Below are 20,816 nucleotides of genomic sequence, written 5' to 3'. Positions count from 1 at the left end.
TCACACTATAGAACTTTCAAGTTTCAATCCCATTCACTGTTATGCCAGAAATGAACACTCTGTCCTTCTCTATTGTGCCAGTTATCCAAAGACTGAACTCTCACCCCTTATCCAGGTCTTGATATAACATAACAGAATGATTACTCCTTCTTTAGATCCTATTATCCTGTGTTATACGTTTTTCTGGCTTTTTCAAACCACTCCCACAATATTAATGTATTCATTGTAAATGCATGGTCAGCTTGCTTTATTGCTTACATGGCCCACAGAGCCCTGCATGGCCTGGGTCCATTGTACCTGAAGAAGCGTTTTGCGTTCTATGCTCCGAGCAGGGCGCTTCGCTCAGCCTCTCAACGCCGGCTGGTGACTCCTAGATTCCGTAGAATGCGGCTTGGCGGTCAGTCCCTTTCTGTGAAAACAGCTAAAGCGTGGAACTCCCTTCTCCCTGATTTACGCGATATCCACTACTTTAGGGTATTTAAAAAACAACTCAAAACCTTCTTCTTTAACCTTTGTTTAAACTCCTTTGCCCTGCCAGGACCCGGTAACTTTGCGCGCCAGGATACCCTTGAGTAATTGCGCGCGATACAAAATGCTTATAACATAACATAACATTTGTTATGTAGCGTAATGCTTTGATAAAGGTTGATACAGTATTAATATCTCTCATGTACATTTAGGCAACTGCTCATAAGAAATCCACACATTTCAATTTTACACCTTACATCACATTTCACAGGCCTGCTTCTTTCATACTTGTGCAGAGAAATCGTACACAAGTCAGATACACAGGCATCTCGACAGAACAGATCTTCAGGCTTTCGAAGGAGCATTCAAATCTACAAATAGTCTGAGTAAAGGTCGCTCACTGGCGCTATTTGTTCCTTTCTCTGCCAAGGCATGACTAAACAAATACAGAAACTGACCTCACTTATTGCACTAATAAAATAATTATTAGATTACTCCTACAGACAGATATACATAGGGCACAGAATGCTCAGCCACACGAACTGCACTACAGAAACATCTCAGCCCTTGCTCCTGGCGTGCCATTAGCTGCACTGTCCGGAACAACAAATCTCGGCTGCAAGAACACATAGGCAATGTCCATGTGGTGACGTAAGCTGTACTGTCTGGAGCAACAAATTTCAGCTACAAGTACACATAATTCAGACACTGTCCATGAGGTGTCACGAGCTGCATTGTCTGGAGCATTAAACCTCAGCTACAAGCACACATACCGCAGACACTGTCCATGAGGTGCAATTCACTGCATTGTTCAGAACAACAAACCTCATCTACAAGCTCACATACCTCAAACACTGTCCATGAAGTGTTGTGAGCTGCACTGTCTGATGCAACAAACCTCAGCTACAAGCACACATAGGCACTGTCCATGGGATGTTGTTAGCAGCACTGTCCGATGCAACAAACCTCAGCTACAAGCACACATAGGCACTGTCCATGAGGTGTCATAAGCTGCCCTGTCCAGAGCAACAAACCTCGGTTACAAGAACACATAGGCAATGTCCATGTAGTGTCGTAAGCTGCACTGTCTGGAGCAACAAACTTCAGCTACAAGTACACATAATTCAGACACTGTCCATGAGGTGTAATGTGCTGCACTGTCCGATGCAACAAACCTCAGCTACAAGCACACATAGGCACTGTCCATGAGGTGTCGTAAGCTGCACTGGGCTGGTACAGCAAGCCAGAGATAGAAGCACACATACAGCAGGCACTGTCCATGAGGTATAATTTGCTGCACTGTTCGGAGCAACAAACCTTGGCCACAAGCTCACATACCTCAAACACTGTCCATGAGGGCTCATATGCTGCACTGTCCGGAACAACCCTCAGCTACGAGGACACATACCTCAGACATTGTCCGTGTCATATGGGTTAATGCCCTTCAGTTTTGAGGGCTTTGCTGCAGTTTCAAGATCTGAGAGTTTTTTGTAGCTCAAATGGGTGTGATTTCTAATATTTATGTTTCACTCTTCATTGATTAATTTTTGCTTGGGAGAAAGTGTCACTCATAGTCGTTAAATTTCACTCATAATTACGCTGAAATTATGAAAATGTCGCACATAAGCAATCTGAAACCTTGCAGCTATGGGGGATACATTGCTGGGCGCATCTTCTCAGCTGTCACGTTCGTGTCTGGGGCAGAAGGAAGGGAACAGCACCTCCAAGAAAATCTGAACTACCATTTGTTGTGGTGTCTTCAGGCCAGCAAGCAAGGGAGGCAGGCCTAGCACTCTTTAAAACACTGCGCACAATTTAAAAATATGTAATTTTCGTATGTTTCCTTAAGGCCGCTGGGAGGCTCCAGGAGAACCAGGCGAAAAGCAATCTGTGTGGCCAGAAAACAACTGGTGAATTTTGAAACGTTTTCGTAGGTACACTCTTATTCTTTGGATAAGCGTGGTGGTAAGGAAATGCCACTGTTTGTCTGAAAGGACTATTCCACGAAGGAGGGACGCCAATCACATACATTAGTTTTGCTACTTTTCCTTGTGGTACTTGATATCATTTAATGACCTAAAATGTATTAAGACTATCATCTTAACACTTCTCAATGGATTGTAGCAGGTGGCGGGGAGAACAGCACCTAGTGTCAGACATACCTGTCGATGTACATGTTTGGGTTAAACTTAATAAAATGCGTTATAAAAAAAAAGATTGCCAGACACAGCTGCTTCACAATACATGCACTCCACTGGAGGTGCAAGGACCAGCCAGTAGTATTTAAGTGAGAGACTTACTCCTCGGGGATGAATTCTGATATGATTGACAAAGTCTGAAGCCAGTGGCTAAAAGAGGCTGGCCAAAAAAGCCAATGGCTGAAAGGGGTGGACCCAAAGGCCACTGACTGTATAGTGGAATAATATGTGCAGTTTAGACAACTGCATGTTCAAATGCCAACCTAATAAGTATGCCCCATCCAGCATTGTTGTCAGATTTCCTTCTCAAAATGCTTGAGTAGACCCCTTTTGTTTGAGCTACATTGTAGTTTCATCAGGGACGGAGGAGGGTCACCCTACTACCTTTGAGCACTGCAAAAAAGGAAATGATAATAAAGCGCTGTTTTTTTTATTTTTCCGTGCTGAGACAGTTTTATTGGTCTGGGCTGGGCTGGGTAACGCAAGGAGGAGGAGTAGTGGACACCCTCCTAATGGCGCATGAATGTTTTGCCGGCCCTCTCGGCCCGTTTCGGGCCGGCCAAACAGTCATGTACACTTTGCATATGCTCCACCCAAGCTGCATTATAGCGAGGGTGAAGAACAGACACAGGCTCCAGCCGCGGTCCGTGCAGGTAACAGCGGTAGGGCCGCGGTGGGGGGGATTTCGAGGGACGATGCAGATTTAATTTTCCCTCTGCATCATCCCTCGAATTAGTACTCCCCCCCACCGCTGTTACCCGCACGGACCGCGGCTGCCAGGCTCCCATGCCCAATCTGAGCACCGAAGCATGGCGTTCAGACCAATCACAATGCTGCATTGCACCATTGTGATTGGCTGAGGGGAGCCTGGGTGCTTCCTCCTTCCTATTCAAAACGAGGCCAGGAAGAGGACAGAGAGGATGGAAGATAGGCGCTGGCTAGGCAGGTGGCCGGCCAGCAGGTAAGTTTTATATATTTTTAAACCCCCCCCCCACCCCCCCTCCTCACCCCACTACTGCTTCCCGGGAGCAGCCGCCACTGAGTTCCATACCTACTGAAAACCTAAACAACTTGTATCCCTGCACTCAAGCTAACCAATTACATTAAAAAACGGTCTCACTTTCTACACTGAATTGACCTGTCTGAGGAGACTAGAAGACAAATTCTATCTTTTTCAAACAGAATTGTAAGAACCATGAAAATGAAGCCTGTGTTTTGCAGCACCTTTTTGCTAGCTGTTGTGAATGAGCAAATTGAGAGCCCCACCGTCAAATGAATTGGGTGCACAATTAGAAAATACTTGTTTTTCTCTGACTCCTTTTCGTTCAAGTTTGAAAGAAGGCCCAGCTCATCATAACCATTGATTCTACACATGTGAAGAACAAGATCCGCATCGGACATTCAAATCACCTCCCTGATTAGTATTCCCACATTTATATTCATAGGTCTAAAACGCACAACAAAGTATGACCAATGTTCTTACAAAAAAATGATTTAAAAATCATTGTGATAATGTGATGAGAGCGAGTCTGTGGATGTAAGACGCTCAGTCAGGGACAGGGAGTGTGGGCCTTTTCTCCACCCGGCTGTGCAGCATAGCCCGGGAGGAGAAACCTAACTGGGCATGTCAGTTTGGCCTACCTAAGATGGCCAGCCAAACTGACATGCGCACTTAAGTGAACCTACCACTCCTTCTCCCAGTCCAACTCCCTGCCCCACTGATGTGGGCCCGCCTCTCTCTATGCTCGCGTTGACTGCCAGACAATGAAAAATAAAACGTAATAAAGTTGTTTTATTATCATTTTATTTTTCGGTTTCTGGCTTTTTGCGGGGGGGGAGGGGGCAGCGATGCTCCTCTACCATTGCGGAGGAGCCGTTGCTGGCAAAAAAGATCATTAAATGCAATCCTCATACTTTACACTAAAGTGTACAATAACCATGCTGCCTCGCACTTCTGGATGGGTAGGCCACATCCAAATGGTGGCAGGTTTATTAGGAGGGTTGTTCCTAATAAAACTAACGTGGAGATGTTGGTGTACATGTACTGGTTAGGTTATAACTACATGCTAGTCACTACGAGTGTACACCTGGGTGTCCAATGCACTATCTGGTGGATTCTGTCCTAGGGAGCCAGCGGACGGACATTCAGGAATATAAGGTCCTAGCATGATGCAGATGCTTCCTGTTGGAGTAGCCATCTTCCTTCTCTGCACTGTACTTTGTAGTCTCATATCTACCTTCAAAGCTGTAGCACTCTTTACTATTTTTGCTGATGGATACATCTTATAATAGTTTCTTTAGAACAAAATAATATTTAGATAGTGAAGAATGCGTAGGACCTTGCAGCTCAGTTCTGGAAAATTTCTGGTGGTGTTGAATATGCCATCTTGTGTCGCAGGTTTCTTTTTTCTTTTTCATGTTGACATCATTTTGCATTGCTTTAAGAATTTCAGGAAGTAGCCATGATCTGAAGCCGCCTGGTGTTTTGAAGAAAAGAGAGTGGGTTGTGTGCCAGGCAGTGAGCCGCATATATGCAGGCACAGAGTGGTGGACTGCACCCAACAGTATGCCAGGTGGCCAACGGTGCCAAGCAGTCATGTAGTGCCACTCTAAGTTGATGACCTGCAGATGCAACTCATGCACAGGTGCCCTCAGTAACCAGACGACGGGTAGAGATGGTCACTGTCTCAGTCTTCAGCTCATATTACATGCCCCAGTAAATATTTGATGACGGCCAGGAAACAACTATGAGTCTGATCTGCCTCCATGTTAAGCGATTAAGTGGCAGGCGCTACAATGGACACCCATCTGACCAAAAGGATGGGGTGCGTAGGAAAAGATGTATCTGCAGTCTAGGACCCCAGCTAATTTCATGTAGGGCAAAGGTTTGGCAGACAGATGCATGGTGAGGTGGGCTTTCCCTACCAGGTTTTAGTAGCTGATGGAATTAGTCTTTTGGTCACTTATTCCAGTTCAGGCAAAGTCAGTCGGAGAGGCTCTGCAGGAACTCAAGCTCGGCTGTTGGTTTATGTAGTAGAAGCCAGCTGTGACTCGTGCCCCGAACAAATCTAAATTGCGGGAGGGGGAAGTATGAGGGATCAAAACAGAGGCTGGCCAGGCATAGCCTCTTGGTGTGAAAAAAACAGGCAGGTTGTTGGGGCACGAGGCTAGGTATTTGCAAATTTCACCAGCCCTTGACTAGGCAAGCTGTTGAAGCATAAGGGCTGCATCAGCTTCTCTTGACAAAATCCACTCAGTGCCTATAAGGACTTACGAGGTGGTTTGGCCTTCTTAGGTGGAATTGGGGTGCAACAGGACATTTTGGTAACATCCTTAATGTTTGTTTAAAGGCCCTATTTCAGCCCATAAAGGTCCCTATTTTAGGGTGAGGGCTGACTGAAGTGGCAGAGGGGACACATCTTTGCCAATGTTAAGGGGCCCAGGAGTACACAGTGGCATTAAAAAAAAATTAAACGATCATCATCACACACATTGGGCCCGATTACGAGTTTGGTGGATGGGTTACTCCATCATAAACGTGACGGATATCCTGTTCGCCGTATTACAAGTTCCATTGTGTTTCATTGGATATACTGAAACTCATAATACGACAGACGGGATATCCGTCACCTTTGTGATGGAATAGCCCATCCACCAACCTCGTGATCAGGCCCTGAGTGAGGTAAAGCATGTTTTACACGAAGTCACAGACTAATGAGTCATGACAAGGGCTACACTAATCAGGACCTGACTGGGGAACCAGAAGCAGCCCGGAAAAACCGCCAAACCAGCCCCGCTTCCTTCGTATCGACGAGCAATCTCCCTCTTTCCATTCGTCATTATCTCTATCTCTTTCTTTTCTCTCTCTCCATCCTCTCTGATCACTTTCTCGCTACCATCACCCTCCTTCACGCCTTCTCTTCCTCTCTCTCTCTCCTGAACTCTCCCCATGCCTGCTGAAATTGATTAACCTCGGGCAACTGGGGCAGTGACAGCCTACTAGAGACAAGCCCAGGGAAATAAATGGTCTATCCAGCCCTGACAGTAATCATGCAGCAAGAGAGGACCATATTAGGTAGCAGGATTTACTAAATTATGAGGAAGTGAAAGGAAAATGATGTGTGTTTTGTGGCTGTAATGCCTCACTATTTTGCCTTTTTAACACATTGATGCGAAAGTCACCCAACATTCTACAAAGTAAGAAGATTTCCTAAAAAAGTGAACTATACACATTTACCATACCCACATGAAAATGTCAGTCACTTCTAATTCAAAGAATAACACAACTTGTGTATGAATAAAACAAGCCAACATACGCGCGCTTCTAGCAATACACACTGTGCTTCTTTTATCCCGCCTAGCCCGGTTTTATTTTAGAACTGGACTTCACAGGTGTCGTCTCTATGAGTTCTACGTGATGGGCCTGTTTGAAGGTCGTCTCATTAAGAAAAGCTGTACAGAACAGGACTGCAGATTATTCACACCACGTTCGAATTTTCATCAAGGACCTTTTATTATCCAGCAGACGAAAGAATGTTCCCAGTTCATTTACTGGGGACATCAATGCTATTTACTCAAAAGACTCACCTCACTACCACGAGTTGAACAACCCAGCAGAAAATATTCTTTTTGTTGAAATCTGCAAATTATGCAGCAGATTGTGGAATGCATGACTAGTGTGTTAAATCTATTTTTACAGAGAAAATGCAGTGGTTACATAGACAAATAATTACAGTGGCTTTGGCCATGGCTCTCTTTGTGTTTATTTTATGTTTACTTCAAACTGAAATAGGACATCAACATTTACGAAAGCATGTTGATAAATTGAGTGAAGCCATACAATGCTTATTTTGGTTTTACTGATATTTTGTGCCAGGATTTAAGAGCATTCGTGAACCAAAACATCCATATGTTTCCTGAGACGTAAAATATATTTAATGACATAATGCCACATGTTTAGAGCATAGATGAATAGAGTTTGTGAACTAGTGTAGCTATGGCATACTTTGGAGCTTTGGAAGTAAAAAATTGTGGACATAAATTTACAAAGCCCAGGCTGAAACAGTTCAGCATCTACCTGTCTAAAGTTTTCCTACATTTAGAGCAGAGGTTCTTAACCTGGAGCACCTGACACCTACATATGGGGTGCCTAAATGTTTAGAATATTAAACAGACCTCACATATTAACATAGGTTAAAAATTCAAAATGTAAAACTGAAAATTTTAAAACACTTCTGTAAATGTGAAGAAATTTGAAATTGGTGGCTTAAAATAAATGTGTTTTCTTTAGCTTGATTCGGTGGTGAAGCACAAGTACTGCACACTGAATCTAGTAGGGATGATTGGTGGTCTCAATAGAAGCACTGTAAGACCAACACAAAAGAGAGCATTATTTGTAAAGAAAGGCAAAGCACTCTGCTATATTGGTGTCTAGATAAAATATAGGCAAAAAGTATTGTGTGACAAAATATTGTCTCAAGAATATCGAGGACAAAAATGTTGTGAAGGTAGTTTCCACGGGTAAAAAAAAGTTTTACTATATATAACTCCACATATCTGACCTTGATAAAATATATATATCTTGATAAAATATATATATCTTGAAGGTATATAGATGCGGAGCTAGGACTTATTTGCTTACCTACTTGTGCCTATATTTTGGTCCTCAATGTTTTTGACACAATATTCTATCCACACGATATTTTTGTTACCAATATTCTGTCAGTGATCAACTAGAGTCTAACATATGCATTCTGTTTTAGAAATAAAACCACATTTTAAAAAGCTAAAACATTCCAATTAAAATGTAAATTTCAATTATTCTATTTTTTGAGTTTGTGAACTCAAATAAAATGTTTCATATTTTGAGTATTTGCTTAATGTATACTTGTTTATGTTTTTTTTAATTGCTTTGAGGTTTAAATCATAGAAACTGCTTAGACCAGGATCCTGAACTTCCAATAGTAACTAAATTGGTTTTGGAAATCTCAGTGGCATATCAATCTCAAATCGGGGTTAACATATCTGGGAAGCCCTAGTCTTCTTTATTGTGTACTAGCAGCCCGTCCATCGTTAATTTGCTCACCAAGCCACCCCAGTTCAGACATGGCCATATGCAAATCAGTCCTGACCCTGTGCCTCATGGGAACAGTCCAGCCCGAACTGCCAAGCCATGAATTCCTTGGACCGGAATCAAGCATCCTAGGACCGTGCTCTCCACGCCACTGGAGTCAAGCTATCCTGGCTGACTGATTTGCATATGGTCATGTGTGAACTGGGGTGCCTTGGTGAGCAAAATAATGATGGATTAAACCCAGATCTGTGACTCGGGGTGAATGTTTTGCCACTGCGCAACATTCCGTTCATCATCTTGTGTGTTTTGCTGTTCACCCTATGTGGGAAGGGTATGCCCAGACGTGGGTCCCTTGCTCACTAGGCCAGTGGAGTCAAGCTATCCAGGCTGACGAGGCCCAGATCTCTGTACTGGGCTGAATGTATGACATTGTTCTGCATTCTGTCCATCATCTGTTGTTTTTGCATTTGTCACCCCGAGTGGGACGGGTATGCTCCGACGTGAGTCCTGTGCTCTCCACGCCACTGGAGTCAAGCTATCCTGGCTGATGACGGTGGGGTGGTATTGGTGGTGGGGTGGTATTGGTGGCATTGGTGGTGGCATTGGTGGTGGTATTGGTGGTATTGGTAGTGGTGGTATTGGTGGTTGTGGTGGAATTGGTGGAGGTGCTGGTATTGGTAGTGGTGGTATTGGTGGTGTTGGTATTAGTGGTGGCATTGGTGGTGGTGGTATTGGTGTTGGTAATGGTATTGGTGTTGGTATTGGTATTGGTGGTGGTGGTATTGGTGGTGGTGTAGGTGGTGGTGGTATTGCTGGTGGTGGTGGTAGTAGAGGTGTCGGTACTGGTGGTGGTGTGGAATTGGTGGAGGTATTGATGGTGATTGTGGTGTTGGTGGTGGTCGAGGTGGTGGTATTGGTGGTGGTCTTGGTGGTATTGGTGGAGGTGTTGGTGGTAGTATTGGTGGTGGTGGTATTGGTGGTGCTGGTGGTGTTATTGGTGGTGGTATTGATGGTGGTATTGGTTGTGGTATTGGTGGCAGTGGTGGTGGTGGTGGCGGTATTGGTGGTAGTAGCCTTGGTGGTGATAGTAGTGGTATTGGTGGTGGTGATATTGATGGTGGTGATGGTATTGGTTGTATTGGTGGTGATGGTATTGGCATTGGCGGTGGGTGTATTGGTGGTGGTATTAGTGGTGGTAGTATTGGTGGTGGTATTGGTGGTGGTGTTGGTGGTGGTGTTGGTGGTATTGGTGGTATTAGTGGTGTTGGTGGTATTGGTGGTGGTGGTGGTATTAATGGAGGTATTAGTGGTAGTGGTTTTGGTGGTGGTATTGGTATTGGTGGTGATATTGGTGGCGGTGTTGGTGGTGGTGGTATTGGTGTTGGTGGTGCTAATGGTGGTGGTATTGGTGGAGTGGTGCTAGTATCAGTGGTGGTGGTGGTGGTATTGGCAGTGGTGGTGGTATTGGCGGTGGTGGTAGTGGAGGTGTTGGTATTGGTGATGGTGGTATTGGTGGTGGTGGTGGTGGTGTTAATAAAACAGCCTTTTAAAAAAAAAACACCAGGTGGCTTTGGTACAGATGACATGTAACACAGATGAGCTCTTGTCAGCTTCAGCCCATTAGCACAGGATTATGTACTACCTGGATTTCACATGACTTAATTCCCTTATCAATTCTAAATCCAGTTTACTTGGGGGGGTTGAAACAGACACAAGATAATGCTGGGCTAAAGTGACTGAAAGCAGGCACCCGTGATATAGGGATGGTCGTGCTGCTTAAAAAAAACACAAGCCGCTTCAGCTGAAGCAGCACATGATGGCCTACAGAAAGAGAAACTCAATAAAGTAAACAGTGCTTACAGACTAAATAACAGGTCCCCTGTAAAAACTGAAGTAAAAGGGCCAGTCGCCAGGGAGGGTACAAATGAAAACAAGCCCGAACTAAGGAGGTACTAACAAGCCTATTAGGGATTCTGAAGCCAGAATTTACGAAAGACAATGACACAGGCAAATGAAGAGGCGAGTGAGCACGGCATCTCTAACATACTCTACTACAGCAATCTCGCAGAGCGAGCAGCGCATACGTGCTGCCGCTAAGCTCGAAATAAAAAAGGATTCATTCATGAATAAAAGTTTCAAATGGACACATTCTGGTTTGCTGTGAAATCATAGTCATATAAACAACGGCCACTCCAAAAGGAATTTACAACACCAATAGAAGGAGGTAGGAACTGATAAAGCTGGAAATGGACTTGTGATCAACATTGAAGAGCTGGTAGAAAGCGTCCTGTTATCACATCAGACTCTAACACTAAGGCAACACCAAAGTAATAAACCAAAAAAATAAACCACTGGCACTGAACTTTGAGTGGGGAGTGCTCCTTGTGAAAGAGCTTAATGTAGTCACTCAAAGGGAAGTTATCCAGTGGCTGGAGTAGGTTCACCCCTGCCCCATGATGCATGCTGTAGAGGGAGGAAGTAAAATGTGAAGGACACACCAACAGACATATGAGGGAAGACAGCTAGCTGAAATCCATTTTTTAATCAGTATATCAAACATATTTTGTAGAAATCAAAAGGTCTTGGCTATTCCAAACTTGAACACATAGCAGGACTACCAAGGCAGGTCCAAACAGCTTTGCCAGGGATTGATTTCAAAGAGGACTACAAGTAGCTCAAGTAAGACACCACATTATTAAGAAAATGTTGCATCGCCTGAGAGGAACATTAAAACATATACATGATCGACAAGGTCTTTTTTAACCCGGGAGGAACTAGCAGCAAATCATATCAGCCAATGAGGCCCCTGCAAAACCAACCTCTATGACCCCAACCTCCCACAGGTCTGCCCAGCATGTTCTACGTCCAATCAGGCCTTGTGTGTCTTCTAACCGTAAGTGGGGCAATCACCCCTATGCCTTGTCATAAGACTTTGTAACAGATAATTCTTATTTTAGGTTCAATTATGTGATGTCATACATTGTACAAATAGTTGTTTGGCAATTAATTGTAATATTAACACCTGTTGTCTGGCAGAGAGGCATATGGACGCTTCCTGTATTCACCGTTCAGCTGAGTTTCACCATTATTTCCTTTTGTTTGCTTGTTGATTGCATTTTTAATGCGCGGTGCTTTCATCCATAAAAGTTGGTGGATCCATGTGTTTTTTCAGTCAATAATTCTCCTTCATATGACGTCTGCCTGCTGCTGCCTGCAGTATGCTTTCGCATTACACTGATGAGCAGATGGCACGGAAGGCACATGCAAACACCCATTTCTCACTTCCCTTCCTTCAAAATAATACAACTAATATATTGATTACCCTTGCTTGCCAGAGACGACCTTTCGAGTTTCAAGGAAAATTAATTAGTGGTAGTGATAAGACTCTTATCTGTTGGGATGACTGATACAGAACTCATCCGCTGCTGTGCTACCAGCACAAAGTCCAAGCCATGATGCACCTGTCTCTTGCTGAGGCCTTTCATTTGCACGCAGGCCTCAATATGTTCAGTATCAGGCGCCTGAAGAGGCCCTTCTATGAATACTAAACTAGTCTCCACTTCACAGTGACAGCACAAAAATAGCAATCAACAATATCCTTCAAAATATAAGGTAGGGTTTGGATGTAAGATGTGTTCTCTGACAAGCAGTCAACTGGGATGCATCATCCCTTGTCCCACTGCCCAGCTCCCCAACTCTGCCAGTCCAGGGTAATGAGGACCTCAGAGGCATGCCCAGAGTGTTCACTTATTTGGGGATTCGAGGGTCTGCAGAATCCGCGCCATGTAGTATCCCTCTAACACAAGATTAAGGGGCATATGGCTTACTTGGGCATGCCCCTATTGAATATACGCCTATGTCTGGGGAAGAACCCCACGCCCACCCCAACAGCTGCCAATAAAAAAGTGCATACAGGTGCTATATCATGGAGGTTTTGGGGCAGTGAATGTTCAGCTTTATTGCTGGGAGGAGCAGCTGCAGCCATTAACAAATGGCTTTTCGAGGACTGTGATGACCCAGTGATCTGCCGGGAGCTGCCTGGTTTCTTGGGATCCGCCCTCTAGTCGTGGCTCTATGGCACTGAGACCCCACAGCACCTGCCTCAAGTTGCGGTGCTTCCAATTGACTGCTGGCACAGGGTTTCAAAATGGATGGGATGTACCACAAAGATCACTAGGGAAACACCATTATGGTTGGGTTCCAAGCTAAAGATATCCACAAAGTTACAAAGGTTTCAGAAGTGGGGGAAGCTTGGCATGTCCAAACTGGATTATGTCTGATCCCATGGTCACATGCTCTGCTTTACAAAATCAAGTATGCTATGCTATGCTGTGGGCACTTATAATGCGCACAGATGCTCCAGCAAAGGAGCGTCCCGGCGCACGACAAGGTACAACACAGCACCGCTAGATGCAGAGAGTAGAAAAAGGGGCACAGCTAAGGACAACATTAAAATAAGAGAGTTTTAATGGCCTTACGGAACAGCAAGAGATCCTCCAACAGACGGATCTCTACAGGGAGAGAGTTCCAAATCACCGCCGCTCTCACTCGAAAAGATCGGCCCCCAGCACGACTAAGCTTAAACCGGGGGACCACAGCGAGAGCTTGGCCAAAGGATCTAAGAGAGCGGGTCGGAGTATAGAGAGACAAGAGGTTAGTAAGGATCTGGGGAGCGGAACCTTTCAGGATTTTAAAGGCCAGACATAAGACCTTACAATGAATTCTCATCTTGACCGGCAGCCAGTGCAAGGAGCGTAGAGTGTTAGAGACGGAGGAAAACACTGACTGCCATCTCAAGTGTAGGCGTATGGAGAGAAAATGGAGAAAGACCTATGACCCTACTGCCAGAACCCTATATATCCTTCAGAGAAAGCAATACCTTTCTGATATAAAAAGGGCAAAAACTGTTTTTTTTACTCATGAAATAGACTCAGCCAACCAGAAACAGCAAACGATCTTCAACATCGTAAAATCCTTCACTCATCCTAAGGCTCTGGCACGTGAAATCCCCCCCTCACAAATTCTCTGCGACCAAATCGCTGATTTCTTCGAGGAGAAAATTCAGAATATCCATAAGGACTTCCCCCCCCCACCCACTCCAACCTTAGAACCCGACTCAACCACGCCCCTACTTAGCCAATTCACACCAGTCTCTCTACAGCAAACGCAAAAAGCCATTTTGGCGTGTAAATCAGGTGCCCCCACGGATTCTTGCCCTCCAGTCATCCTTCATCACCTCGTCGAAGCTGTCAACCCTCTAATTAATGCCATTGTGAATCAATCTCTCCACTCCGGTACTGTACCCTCTGACTGGAAGAAGGCCATAGTCAAGCCCCTTATGAAAAAGCAAAATAAATCCCCCACTGACTTGACTAATATGCGCCCTATTTCCCTTCTTCCAGTACTAGGCAAAATCACCGAGCAATTAGTCCATGAAGAACTAAAACACTTTGTGGAAAATCTACATATCTTGCACCCACAGCAATCCGGCTTCCGCTCCGGCCATTCCACAGAAACCGCTCTGATTGAGTTATCTGACACCATCAAGTTCTTGCAAGATGAGGGCAGGCAGGCTGTCCTCATCTTGCTCGACCTAACCGCGGCCTTCGACACCATCTCTCATGCCATTCTTATCAGCAGGATGCGTGGGATTGGTGTCTCGGGTTCCGCGCTTGCTTGGATAATTTCATTTCTGTCCAACCGCTCTCAAACGGTTTCCTTAGGCCCTTACCTCTCTGGTGAACGCCCCATCATCTCAGGTGTCCCTCAGGACTCCATTTTGAGCCCTCTCTTTTTTAATGTATACATGGCCCCCCTCCTTACGTTGATTGAGTCACATGGGATTCTAGTGACATCCTATGCTGACGACACTCAACTTGTCGTCACCATCGACAAAAGAATCCCTGACGCTACCATCAGACTCCAAAATTGCCTGTCAGAAGTTTTTTCCTGGCTTAACCTGAATCATCTGAAATGTAACAGCGCTAAAACCGAAATAATACCTCTCGGTAAAGGCACACTCTTTTCCCCTAAAGAGTGGTGGCCCCTAAATTCTGAAGCACCACCAAGTGCGGTTGTGTCAGCCCGCAATCTGGGAGTTCAATTCGATGCTTCCCTCAGCTTCGATGAACATGTGCGTATCACCGCAGGACGCTGTTTCAGCTTAATCAGGCAATTAAAGAAATTCTTTAATTTCTTGCCTATCTCAGCCAGGAAATCAGTCGCGGTTGCACTCATCCTTTCCCGGCTGGATTATTGTAACGGTCTCCTTGCAGGCATTAAGAAGTCTTCACTAAAAAAACTACAGGCCGTTCAACATGCAGCCGCCAGACTCGTCCTGAAACTCCCCCGTAGGTCCTCGGCCACTGCAGCCCTCAACGCACTCCATTGGCTGCCCCTCCACAAGAGAATCTTGTTTAAGCTTTTAGTCACTGTTTTTAAAGCTAACAAGTGCACGGGCCCAGCTTATCTGATCAAGCGCTTTCAGCACTATATTCCAACTCGCTGCTTGAGGTCATCAGGCGCTAATTTCATCTCTGAACCCCGAATCAAATTAAAAACAAAAGGTAGTAAGACCTTTTCATTCCTTGCTGTTAGGGCATGGAATCGCCTCCCCCCTAATCTTAGGCATGCCCCCTCAGAAACCCTTTTCAGGAAAGCCCTGAAGACGTGGATTTACTCTCAATCTGACTCCTCAGTTCTCGCAGCCATCTGATCCATGCTATCCAAGTAGATCTGCTGCGGGTGCAGCGCCAAGATGCTCCTCCCGGAGCGATAGAAGCGCTTTACAAAAAACCATAAATATCAAATAAATATCAAAACCTGGGCAGGCCAACTACCGCTCTGGCTGCAGCGTTTTGAACACGCTGCAGGTGAGTGATTTCTGCCTGGTTGGCCCCCAACAGAAGGGAGCTGGCGTAATCAAGCCGGGAGATCACCGTCGCCTGAATCACCAACTGCCTGGTCGAGGCATCAAAAAATTTAAGGACCGGTCTTAAGCCCCGAAGAACACCAAAACAGCAGGCCGCAGTTCTCTTTGTATGGCCAGCAAAGCTGAGGGTGGGGTCCAGCCAAACTCCCAGGTTTCTTAATTCCGTGACCAGAGTCGGGGACGGCCCAAGTTCCGGAGGCCACCACCTGTCCCCCCAGAGTTCCGCTTTCTTACCGACGATCATGATTTCAGTCTTTTTTGCGTTAAGTTGGAGACAGTTGACATTCATCCAACCAGCCACCGCCCTCAGTCCTGAAGTACTGAATACAGAGTGACTCCAAGGGCTAGTCTTTTGTACCCAGCACATGGACTCTGCAACTGTGGGTCCTACCCTGCCAAGTGGTGCCACCCCAGTCCTGGACCTTTGGAAGTGGTCCTTAAGGTGCTCTGCCAGCCCATCTGTGAACCAAGCAGAACTGGCACATCTCCTCTGCTTCGCGGTGCAACACCAAGCAGAAGTGATGCATTGTCTTGCTGCGTGGACATTTCCGGCTCTAGGATCTCTTACAGCCCTCAAGGCCCACAGCCATTTCAGATCTCTAACACTGGCCCTCCCATCACAAGCTCCATTATTGACAGAGTCCTCTACAATGATGCCGGACCTTACATCGCAGCATCACATCTCCTGGGAACCAACACTATGTGATGCATCTCCAACCCAGAACCTCCCATCGCCTCGGCTGTGTGACACATCCTCGACGCAGGACCTCACAATGCTCCACAACCAGTGTTCAGCGGACCTGCCTGGATCCCTGTAGCTGGCCTGTGCTACATTGCAGTTGGCCTAAACGTATGACTTTGTCCCGGTACGGCGCAACCACATATTCACAGTTGTCGCACTGTGCTTTTAGGATCTATTTTCACTGAAATCTTTAAACGTGCATATCTCCAGCTCTCCTGTTTGGATTGTTGCCATTTTGGTCTTGATGTATGTATTAAAATCTGTTCTATTTTTTTCTTGTGCTGTGTTTTCACTTTAATACTGTTTGAAGTGTAGCATAAATCATTTACACATTGCCGCTAAGTTAAATTTTACTGTTCTGTGCCAAGCTACCAGAGCATTGAGCACGTGCTAATTTGTGGTTTTCTTGTGACTTCACCCTGATAAGGATTGCGGTTGCTGCCTGAGAAGGGTTTCTACATCCCTCAACCAGTAACCACATTTCTTACAGGCCCAGACTCAATTCACAACTTCAATCCACTGAAACCAAAACTCACAATGGGGAGAATGGAGAAAAGGGCATTTTGTGCTTGTATAAGACGCTAAAGGTAAACACGCCAGACCCGGTGACAGCCCTGCGGGAACAATGGGAGGCAAACTTTAGGGAGATGGAGGAGGAGGACTGGGTCGAGGAAAAAATAGAGGCCAAACAATTGGTGGTCCCTGTTAGATCGCAGCTGATTCAATTTAAATGCTTCCACTAAATCTATTACAACCAGATAGGCTATGAAAAACGGGAAGGGAGGTATATCCAGAGTGCTTCCAGTGCAGAGAAGCAAGGGGTACTTTGTTCCACCCTGTCATCGATCCCTTCTGGTCCTGAATCCTCCATACACTAGACGAGGTGGAGGGCTACTCAGTGGGAGTTCAGGTCAGCGCACATTGGTGGCCATTGGTTGTAGGCTGGCTAAGCATGTGATTGCCCGGCACTGGAGATCAAGGGTGCCCTTCCCTCCCCATTTAGGGACTGGCTGCAAGGTATGGACAAATGCTCAATAGCTGTAGAGTTGTTGTACAAATTCAGAGGCTGTCCAAACAAACACACCACACGACCAGATGCATATGGAGAGAGAATTTTCAGGCCTCCTTACTGAATGCCTAGATGGGCTTTAGGGCGAATGCTTTTGCACCTGTTGAGATGTCTTAAAGGAATGGGGGGGGGCAGGTGTCCAGAGGAATATGTGGTGCTAAAAAAACAATGTATATGTATGGTTTATGTTCGTATCGGAGCCTGTATGTGCTGTTGTTGGACTTGGCTCTTTTTGCAGGGTTATCCCCAAATTTTTTGCTTCTTCCTCCTATTTTTTCCTAACCTGTTATTGTTAGTTTTAGGACTCTGGGCACTTTACCACTGCTAATCAGGGCTAAAGTGCACATGCTCTGTGTGTAAATTGTGAACATGATTTGTTATCCATGATTGGCATATTTGATTTACTGGTAAGCCCCTAGCAAAGTGTACTGAGTATTCCAGGGCCTGTAAATCAAATGCTACTAGTGGGCCTGCAGCGCTGATTGTGCCACCCATATGAGTAGCTCCGAAAAGGTAACTCAGACCTGCCATGGCAGTGCCTGTGCCCAGTTTAACGGCAATGTAGACCTGGCAAGTGCACCCACTTGCCAGACCCTAATCTTCCCTTCTTTTCTTACATGGTATTCACCCCTAAGGTAGACCCAGGGTAACCCTGTGGCCAAGGTGCAGTGTATGTGAAAGGTAAGACACGCCCTGATGTGTGTGGCCAGTCCTGATAGTGAAATACTGTCAATTTCGTTTTTCACTATTGTAAGGCTATCTGTTCCCATAGGATAGAATGGGGAGTTTCCTTACAACATCTTATAAGCATACCTGCTCCTGGGAACCAGATAGGAAAAATAAAGTTTAGTATGCCTGAACTCAGATGTTAAAATGCATCTTTTAGCAAGGGTGATTTTTACATTCTGTGTTTGAAAATAGCACTTTTAGAAAGAAGGTATTTTCTTGCTTAGACATCCAGTGTGCCTCTGCTAGGATGTGTATTGACTGTCTGGTTTTGGACTGACTTGGGCTGGAGATGTGCAGTGGCTCCAGTGAGTCTGGGTGAGTCAGCTCTAGGTTGAATAGGCCTGGTCTGCATTTTGAGTGGTGGGGGAGTAGCACCTGCACTTGAATAGGGCTGTGCCTGCCTTCCACAATGACGGCTCTGCCCCCCTGTGGTGTGTCTGGAGCCAGGGCTCACACGGACAATGGAAGTTGTTGTGCACTTGCAAAGTGTCCCCCAGAACTGTTTTTGACTGAGCAGAGGGCTTCTCTGCACAAAGAAAACAAAGACATTTTGGGGTAGAAGTATTAGACCTAAAAACCCTGCATTTTAGGCTACTTCTGGAACCAAGAGGAACCTTAGCTAAGGAGAAGAGCTGGAGAAACAGAGAAGTACTGCCCTTGATGTGTGTCTGGGGTTGGCCTGCAGTTGCTGTTTCTGCAAAGGAAAGGAAAGGAGAAGGACTTTGCTGTGTGCTTTGTCCCCTGCTTGAGGAAAGTCTCCAAGAGCTTGAGTAGAGCGTGCCTCCTGTTTTGAAGTCTCAGGAACACAAAGACGTTACCCCCAGCTCCCCTGAACTTCCTAGCTGGGAGTTCTGATCTGTAACGAAGTGCCTGTGACTGTGTGGGGCCTCTGGAGGTTGTTTCAGCTGCTTGGAACTGGAAAGCAACTCAACAAGAAAATCGAAGCATCGCTCTTCTTGCACCAGTTTTCTGACTCAATGCCGTGGTGCAAGAAGAATCTCCACGCATCGCTGTGCTGCTACTGAAACCAACGCAGCGCCTGTTGCTGCTGTAAGAATCAACGCTTTGAGGGATCGTGGCTGAAGAAATCGACGCAGCACCGCTTGACGCCGCCGCATCATTCGCCGACGCATCCCGAGTTCCACGCATCATCCCTGTGCAACAAATTTTCCCTAGGGCATTACCCGCACATCAAAGTCGTCTCAGAACCGTCGCAGCGCTTCCCCCATTCCATCCGGAACCGATGCACCGCTCCCCTGCGCCCAGCGGAACTGCTGTATTGCAACCAAGAAGGTCTCAGGAAACTACGCATCTCTTTGTTTTTTTACGCTTTCCATCGCTGCAGCTGTTTTGCTTGGTGAATTTTGTCGCAACAACATGCACTTTGCAAGAAATTACGTATCCATAGTTTTCTATAAACTCAGTTGCTAAAACCTTTTGAAAGTCTTTTTTCTTAATACTTGTGTGTTGGATTTTTTGTTGTTTTGGTCTTGTTGAGTTTAGATAAAGATACTTTATTTTTCTAAACTGGTGTGGTGTCCATTTGTGGTGTTATCACTGCATTACTCTGTGTTTTGAGAACAAATAATTTACACATTGATTTTGATATAAGCCTGTCTGCTCGTGCCTAGCTGCCCTGGGGGTGAGCAGGGGTTATGTAAAGTATGTATCCCCCTAACCCTGACTAGAAGCAAGGGTCCCTATTTGGACCAAGGTACCTACCCCAACCAACTAGAGACCCCCATTTCTAAAAGCTGTCAATTCTGTCATGTCTGTCAGGTGTCATGAAACCAAAAAAAATATTTCTCCCAAAAATACTGTACATTTTACAGATATATGTCAAACATTGTCATTGTCCAAAATTATGATCTACATCGTGCTGCACTTCAGAATGAAATACAATCCGTAATTTTCTTTTTTTTTTAAAGGCCCCAAGGACAGGGGCTCAATCTTTGTCTTAGGAACTTGCCACTAGCGTTGCTGAATACCAGGTTACCTAGTCTTGACTCCATCTCAGGCCTCATTCTTCCAGCACTTTACACGTCTTGCCTCTTTTGTTCTCAATCTTCTTGGTACATGACTTTGGTCTTTGTGCTCCCATCTTTCTCTGCCTCCTTCTTTCTCTCATTTATGCCTTTCTTTTCTTGTTCTCTATCATAACGCGATCTTAAAAGTAAGCCCCATGCATCCAAAATGTATGAGGGTGTCCACAAATTGCACGAGCTGCACATATTAAGCACTGAAAAAACAGTGTTGAACAGGTTAAACAGGAGCGGCCGGCATGATTCAGGAAGGGTTGTCACGCGGGGGGTTTAATTTTAAAAATAAATACAAAGTTAACTTACCTTTGTCAGCCCGGTCCCTGTCACGCCTCGTCTCTGCTTCTCTGCTTCACTCCTGAACAGGAAGCCTCCCTCCACTCCCCTAAGCCAATCACAATGCTGCAATGACAGCGTTGTGATTAGTCGGGACGCCAACCAGCCAGGCGTCTACGGGGAGGCCATTTTCTCCACGTAGAGAAAAGGCAAAGTGCACATGACGGGTTTGGCCGGCCCCAAAGTGCCGACCAGTCAGCGCCCCCAGCAGTGGGCAAGCCACTCCTCCTC

General features: G+C 45.6%; 1 protein-coding gene across 2 annotated transcripts in view; it reads right to left on the bottom strand.

Annotated features, from left to right (window-relative positions):
* The window catches only part of MAP3K20 (mitogen-activated protein kinase kinase kinase 20), a 1,049,056-nt gene that overhangs the window by 774,892 nt on the left and 253,348 nt on the right, over positions 1–20,816 (bottom strand). The gene's annotated exons all lie outside the window — the stretch shown is intronic.

The sequence above is a fragment of the Lissotriton vulgaris genome, chromosome 2_1, assembly GCF_964263255.1.
Source record: "Lissotriton vulgaris chromosome 2_1, aLisVul1.2, whole genome shotgun sequence".
Taxonomy (NCBI): Eukaryota; Metazoa; Chordata; class Amphibia; order Caudata; family Salamandridae; genus Lissotriton; species Lissotriton vulgaris.
This window is presented reverse-complemented; position numbering and strand designations above follow the sequence as displayed.